General features: G+C 47.5%; 2 long non-coding RNA genes across 2 annotated transcripts; one reads left to right on the forward strand and one right to left on the reverse strand.

Moving 5' to 3' along the window:
- Positions 1–1,326: 1,326 nt before the first annotated feature.
- LOC132983140 (uncharacterized) lies at positions 1,327–1,789 on the reverse strand. Its single transcript, XR_009674792.1, has 2 exons — positions 1,590–1,789; positions 1,327–1,500 (listed from the first exon to the last, which is right to left on the reverse strand). It is a non-coding gene; the product is annotated as an uncharacterized LOC132983140 (long non-coding RNA).
- Positions 1,790–6,845: 5,056 nt separating this feature from the next.
- On the forward strand, positions 6,846–7,286 carry LOC132983141 (uncharacterized). The gene is made up of 2 exons (XR_009674793.1): positions 6,846–7,020; positions 7,113–7,286. It is a non-coding gene; the product is annotated as an uncharacterized LOC132983141 (long non-coding RNA).
- The last annotated feature ends 394 nt before the right edge of the window (positions 7,287–7,680 follow it).

Below are 7,680 nucleotides of genomic sequence, written 5' to 3' on the forward strand. Positions count from 1 at the left end.
TGATTACCAGAGACAATAAGTGTAACAGGGGTGGTGCAATGAGTGACGTGGGCCATTACTTTGCCATCAAGAGCAGTAACAGTCTTAGGTGAAGCAATGGGCTCAATAGGGATGCCAACTTGACTAACAAGGGAGGAATCAATGAAATTATCATCTGCACCAGAATCAACAAGGGTAATGAGAGGGATTGACTCACTGTTCCAGAGCAGGGAGGCTTGACACAAAACACGGTTGGGAGAGGTCTCTGGGGAGGAGGTGGTGTGGCTCATCAGGGACCTCTCTATTACTGATGAGCTTCCCCTTTTGGTCGCTGGGGGCAGGTGATGCCCATGCTTTCCACAGTAGATACAGAGACCAGAGTTAAAACGGCATTGCCTCTCAGATGGTGTAAGGCGAGCCCGGGCCAACTGCATTGGTTCCTCAGCAGGGGGGGCATTTGAAGACTCAGGGGGAGCCTCATGGGTCTGAGGAGACCCTGGGAAGTGTGGAGGCAAAGGCCGAAACTGGGGAGGGGTCCTGGAGGCTGGGATACGTGAAGGGAAATAAGAGACTCTAGACTATCTGTCTCATCCCTAGCCGCTAACTCATCCTTACTATAATCACTCAAACTGTGGAGAAAAGCTCCCTGCAAGGCAACCTCTTCCTACCCACCTTCAGCAGCCAGTATCCTAAACTCTAAGGCATACTGAGCTACGGAAGATACACCCTGCTTTATGGTTAACAAACGCTGTCCTGCCTCCTTTCCCTGCATAGGATGATCAAAGATACGTTTCATTTCAGAGACAAAAAGATGGTATGAGTTTCAAATAGAGGAGTTGCTTTTCCATGCTGCAGAGGCCCACTGAGAAGCTTTACCCGAAAGTAACCCCATGATAAAGGCTATACGAGACTTAGCAGTACTGTAAGTTAGTGGTTGTTGCTCAAACACAAGGGAACATTTTAGCAGAAAGGCCCCACACTCCCCGAGGTCTCCTGAGTAGTGTTGCGGGATGGGAATATATGGCTCTCTAGCAGAGCGAGAGGGAATTGGGAGTTCGGGGGGGGGGGGGGGGGGGGGGCACTAGCAGAAGCCAAGGGATCAGTAGAGGGATTTGAGGAAGAGAGCTGAGATGTTACCTGGGTCAACTGAGCGCTGAGATCCGAGACATGTGTGGAGAGGTCCCGGAGAGTTTTCATAATTGTTTGTAGGACTGTTTCATGACGTCCAACTGCAATGCCTTGGGAGGTTAGGGCTTGATGGAGTGCGTTCGAGTCTGCGGGGTCCATGTGGCCAGATTATTTTGTTATGGTTTGTATCTTGACCCAAAAGCAGACACGGCAGCAAAATTGAAGGGTTTGAGGTTTTATTGCAGGGTTTGGGAAAGGTGGATGGCTGACTGGCTGGCTGGTAGTGACGGCATGGAGGAGACTTATGGAGTTAGCTGGTTCTGTCGGCAGGCAGGTGATTGGCTGAGTTGTCCGAGAGGAGAGCGGACTGGAGGAGATGACACCGGTGAAAATCTGGACAGGAGAGAAAATCTGTTAGGATTCACTTGAAAAACGCTAGGAACAAACTCTAACAAATGTTAAGAGCAGCAGATCATAGCTACCACTTCAGTAGACTCAATAATCTGGCAATGAGTCGAGTTGGACCCAGGGTTTTAGCTTGAGGCAGATGAGCAGATGAGTTGCAGGTGTGAGTAGTCACCCAGTGTTGATTGAAGCCACGCCCTCCAGACACACACACACACACAGACAGAGGGGGAGGGGACACAAAGGATACACAGAAACAGGATCACAGCCAGAGCCGTGACAAGAACATGGATCAAAATGTGTCCGATGGCATGCCACAAGGACACAGCAGTGTAAGTGCCAGTAGTTAACGGTCATGCCATGGCTGGTGGTATACTATTAGGCAGGCAGCAGCATTTGCTGATGACTAGGCTGGTGTGTAAACCCCCTCAGTATGACTGTCACATCAGTACCACCCATTTACTGTAGTTAATGTATGCATTTTTGTCTTAATATTCAACTTAAATGCAACTTAGTGATGTGAGTAAAGGAATGTATTTGTTTATCTTGTCTGTCTTTCATGTGTATTTAAAAAAAAAAAGTTGGTACATCTGTGGTGACAAAAAAACTAAATTCATAGCCATTTCCTTGTTGTAGCGCCTGCAGAGTCAGAATCCTCTTTGTACACACCTCCATTCATTGCTTCCTCCGTCATCCACCCACATTCATCTAACAATCCAATGGAAAACAGCCACAGTGCCCGCGAAGTCTGAATCCGTCCTCCAGGAAGGGCATTTGTATATGTGCAAGTCACCGGTGATCGGCGCGGACAGTCATTGGAAAAAAGTCAGTGAAGGAGAAGTGTTACCTCGGCATAGAGCGTGTTTGAAAGTTTGTGTATAGCCGTTTGTTAAAATCTTCGTCGCTGGAGGTCCGTTGCTGTCAGGCCCGGCTACCTGTTGGATTTGTTATTTCCCTGTTCCTGGTGGATCATCTGTTCCCTGGAGTCAGGAGATGCCAGAGGAAAAAAGCCCAACTCTGACTTAAACCTACTGACTGACTTAAAAACTTCGGTACCGTGAGTACCTGGTGTGTCTTTTGTTTCTTTGTGTTTTGATTGTTGCACCGCGAAGAGAGACACTGGTTTTTCCTTTCAGTTTGTTTCCTCATTTGTTTTCGAGGCCCGCGGTAAAACCCGGAGCCGAGTTTTTGTTTTGTATTTGAACATTGACCTGAAATGGACAGAACTGTGGGTTGGGGGTTACCGGAGCGGACTTTCGCCGGAAGGGACTAAACTTGGAGTTACAAACACAGACTGTGAACCACGCACACACCGTGCTCACAGTCATTTTGTTGCAGTGTGGTTGATGCCTGTGATAATATATGTATTTGAAATCCCATTGTTGTTTTGTTTGATTGTTTTTTGCTTAGCTCCTATTTTGTGCAGGTTGACTATTTTTTTGTTTGCATTTAATTTTTATTTGTCAGACTTGACTCTGACTGGCACCCCAAAATTAAAACCTTGTCAAACCCGCTACAAGGTAAATAGCAGGCTCTTTGCAAAGCTGCTCATCTCAGCTAACAGAGTGTTTTTTTTTAGCCTAGCCGCTATAGCTAGTCAGAGTTATCAATAACAGAAATAACTCAATCCCACATTGCATCATAGACACCTCATCCTTGAGAAAAACTCTGAATGGCTAACCTGTTCCTATAAACATAACATTTACGCTAACCCCCCACCTGCTCATTTGTTATTGGCATAGATTTTGGGCTGCATGTATTAAACTCTAAACACCCCTGATATAGTTTCACTGTAAGGTCTGTGGTCTTATGAGCACGGTAGAGAACAGCACATGCCGCTGAACTAACCGCACATGCTGCTGACTAGGGCTTGCCATCAGCCGCATTTCGATCTTGCTGTCACTCTGGCTTGGTTGTAGGGTCACTGAAAGTGTTGTGCTGCAGCATTATTATACCTCTGGGAAATTTTGGAAAGACATGTAACAGGCCTTAAAGGCCATTAAAAAAAGCCATGTGTTTAAAAAAAAACTGAAAGTAGTGCATTGGTATGGATTTTCTGCCCTCTATACTAGCCAGAAAATGAAATACAAAGTCCAGTTTAAGTTATAGATTCATTAGTTTGAGATTTTACAGATGACATCGGACCTTACAGACATATACAGTATAATACTGTGAGAAAGAATTTAATTACTCTGGACAGTTATCATCAGGGGCGCCGTAAGGGGGGTGCGTTAGGAAGATTCTAGGGGACCATGACTGACTGGGGCCCTAAAAAATAGAACATTCATTATTTTTATTCATATTAATTAATTAACATAGGGGTAAAAAAAAAAAAGAGTGCACTTTGGAGTGCCTTTCCCAGCAAGCTACAGATCAGTGTGATCTCTAGATTCATATGATACCAATGTTGTTGTGCTAGCATTAAAACCTAGCCCGCTACTTCTGCCTAAAAGAAAGTCTTTAACATAAGGTGTCGATAGGTCTCATTGAAATAAAGATTTTAAATATATCAATACTAGATTTAAATAGAACAATAAATACTTTACAAAACGTCTAGATTCCATTGCCCTTACTCCTCACCGTCCCTATGATTGCTCCATACACCTTCTCTCCGGGGCCCCATTGCCCTCCAGTCGTCTGTACAATCTGTCTCGCCAGGAACGGGAATCAATGGAGAAATACCTTCACGACTCACTGGCTGCTGGTCTGATCCGTCCCTCCTCCTCACCGGTTGGTGCTGGGGTTTTTTTTGTCGAGAAGAAGGACAAAACTCTTCGCCCTTGCATTGACTACAGAGGTTTGAATGAAATCACAGTTAAGAACAAATACCCACTTCCCCTCATTGATTCTGCCTTTGAGCCCCTGCACTGTGCAACCATATTTTCCAAGCTGGATCTACGCAATGCCTACCACCTGATTCGAATCAAAGAGGGAGATGAATGGAAAACGGCCTTCAATACCCCCCTTGGTCACTTTGAGTATTTAGTAATGCCCTTTGGTCTTACCAACGCCCCTGCAGTTTTCCAGGCTTTAGTTAATGACGTTCTATGTGACATGCTCAATAAGTTCATTTTCGTGTATCTGGATGACATCCTCATTTTTTCCTGCAACATGGAGGAACATGTGCAACATGTCAGGTTGGTTCTTCGCAGACTCCTGGAAAACAAATAGTTTGTTAAAGCAGAGAAATGTGAATTCCACGTCTCATCAGTGAGCTTCCTTGGCTTCATCATTGAACAAGGCCAATTAAAGGCAGACCCAGCTAAGACCAAGGCAGTAACAGATTGGCCCACACCCTCCACCCGGAAGCAGCTCCAGCGCATCCTTGGTTTTGCCAACTTTTACCGTTGTTTTATTAGAGACTACAGTCGTGTGGCAGCTCCAATGACCCAGCTAACCTCCACCTCCGTTCCCTTCACCTGGCCCCAAGAGGCTGACATGGCTTTCAGAAATCTTAAGCAGTTGTTCTCCTCAGCCCCTGTACTCATCAATCCTGATCCCTCTCTGCAATTCATTGTGGAGGTGGATGCCTCCGACTCCGGTGTTGGTGCAGTTCTCTCCCAGAGACTTAAAGCTACATCCCTGTGCCTACTTCTCCCGTCGACTCTCTCCAGCAGAGCGCAACTATGATGTGGGAAACCGGCTGTTGGCTGTGGTCCTCGCCTTACAAGGGTGGAGACATTGGCTGGAGGGAGCAGAGCAGCCATTCATTGTTTGGACAGATCACAAAAATGTGTCATATTTACGTTCAGCCCGGAGGCTAAGTTCCTGTCAAGCCCGTTGGTCCCTGTTCCTCGGGAGATTTAAGTTCTCCCTAACTTATCGTCCGGGCTCAAGGAACGGGAAACCAGATGCTCTCTCTCGCCTTTTTGCTCCTGAAACTGAGGAGACCCAGTTCCCCCTGCCTGTGTGGTGGCAGCAGCTCACTGGGAGATTGAGGACATTGTCAGGGAAGCACAGCGCACACAACCTGATCCAGGTAATGGGCCACAAGGCTGTTTATTCATACCTGATTCTGTGCATTCCCAAGTGCTCCAGTGGGGACACTCCTCAAAGCTCTCCTGTCACCCTGGTATTAACCGAACCCTAACCTTTGTTAAGGAGAGATTTTGGTGGCCCACCATCTCCCAAGACACTCGGCCCTTTGTGTCTTCCTGTTCTGTCTGTGCTCGAAGCAAATCATCTCATCAGGCCCCTGCTGGATTGTTGCGTCCCCTGCCTGTCCCCAGTCGCCCATGGTCAGACATAGCTGTGGACTTTGTTACTGGGTTGCCTCCATCTGAAGGTAATTCTACTATACTCACTATTATAGACCGTTTCTCCAAGGCTGTGCATTTTGTTCCAAGTTTCCTTCTGCTACTGAAACTGCAGATCTCATGGTGTTGCATGTGTTCTGCCGCCACGGAAGACATTGTCTCTGACAGAGGTCCACAGTTCTCATCTCAAGTGTGGAGGGCTTTCTGCCATGCACTCGGAGCCACTGCCAGCTTATCCTCAGGCCACTGGCCCCAAACTAATGGACAAGGTGAGAGAGCAAACCAGGATGTGGAGTCAGCCCTACGCTGTGTCACTGCCCACCACTCGGCGTCCTGGAGTTCTCACCTCCCATGGGTTGAGTATGCCCACAATTCCATGTTCAGCTCGGCAACTGGTATGTCTCCTTTCATGGTTTCTCTGGGTTTCCAACCTCCTCTCTTCCCAGCCCAAGAAGAGGACGTGGCAGTTCCCTTGGTCCAGGCAAACCTCCGGCGCTGTCGACGAGTCTGGAAGGCTGCCCGGGCTGCACTCCTACGCTCAGCAGCAAGAAACCAGAGAATTGCTGACAGACACCGCACCCCTGCTCCCACATACCAACCTGGACAGAAAGTCTGGCTCTCCTCACAGGACCTGCCTCTACAAGTCGACTCCCGTAAATTGGCTCCAAGATTTATTGGACCTTATGAGATTGAAAAAGTCATCAACCCTTCTGTTGTTTGCCTCAAACTCCCTCTGGCCTTAAAGGTCCATCCTGCCTTCCATGTGTCCTTGCTCAAGCCTGTCTCCTCTAGTTCTCTGTGCCCTCCAGCCGACCCCCCTCCACCCCCCCAGGTCATTGATGATCACCCTGCCTTTACGGTCAAGCGGCTATTGGACGTTCGCCGCCGCGGCCGTGGGTTTCAATATCTGGTGGATTGGGAAGGTTATGGACCTGAGGAGCGCTCCTGGATTTCCCGTGAACTCATTCTGGACCCTGCTCTAATACAGGACTTCTACAGGGAGTTTCCTGCCAGGTGGCGCCCGTTGAGGGGGGGGGGGGGGGGGGTCCTGTCACGGCTCTGGCTGTGATCCTGTTTCTGTGTATCCTTTGTGTCCCCTCCCCCTCTGTCTGTGTGTGTGTGTCTCTGGAGGGCGTGGCTTCAATCAACACTGGGTGACTACTCACACCTGCAACTCATCTGCTCATCTGCCTCAAGCTAAAACCCTGGGTCCAACTCGACTCATTGCCAGATTATTGAGTCTACTGAAGTGGTAGCTATGATCGGCTGCTCTTAACATTTGTTAGAGTTTGTTCCTAGCATTTTTCAAGTGAATCCTAACAGATTTTCTCTCCTGTTGTCCAGATTTTCACCGGTGTCATCTCCTCCAGTCCGCTCTCCTCTCAGACAACTCAACCAATCACCTGCCTGCCTACAGAACCAGCTAACTCCATAAGTCTCCTCCACGCCGTCACTACCAGCCAGCCAGTCAGCCATCCACCTTTCCCAAACCCTGCAATAAAACCTTAAACCCTTCAATTTTGCTGCTGTGTCTGCTTTTGGGTCAAGATACAAACCGTAACAGTTCTGCTGCCAAGCTGAAGGGGAGGGGATTACATTACATTTACATTAGTGTAATTTACAATAACATTTTTTTCTTGTCACATCAATATCAGTTCTGGTAGTTCAAGCAGATTTAAGAGAATCCTCACCCAGATTACGATATAGTTAAAGTAATCCCTTTCTGTAATACTAAAAGTGCTTGATGGTGGCTGTCGTAAATGGATGCTCAAGTTGTCAGGCTTTTCTTTTGTGGTAATGTAGCATTTTTATTGGTGTTGTCTAGTAAAAAGTAAATGCACATTAGTTTCAAGCAACTCAAAAAGGGTCATGCAGTTGGGGAAGGGCAGGACACAGCCTTTAAGTCAAGTGA

This window comes from Labrus mixtus, chromosome 11 (assembly GCF_963584025.1).
Source record: "Labrus mixtus chromosome 11, fLabMix1.1, whole genome shotgun sequence".
NCBI lineage: Eukaryota > Metazoa > Chordata > Actinopteri > Labriformes > Labridae > Labrus > Labrus mixtus.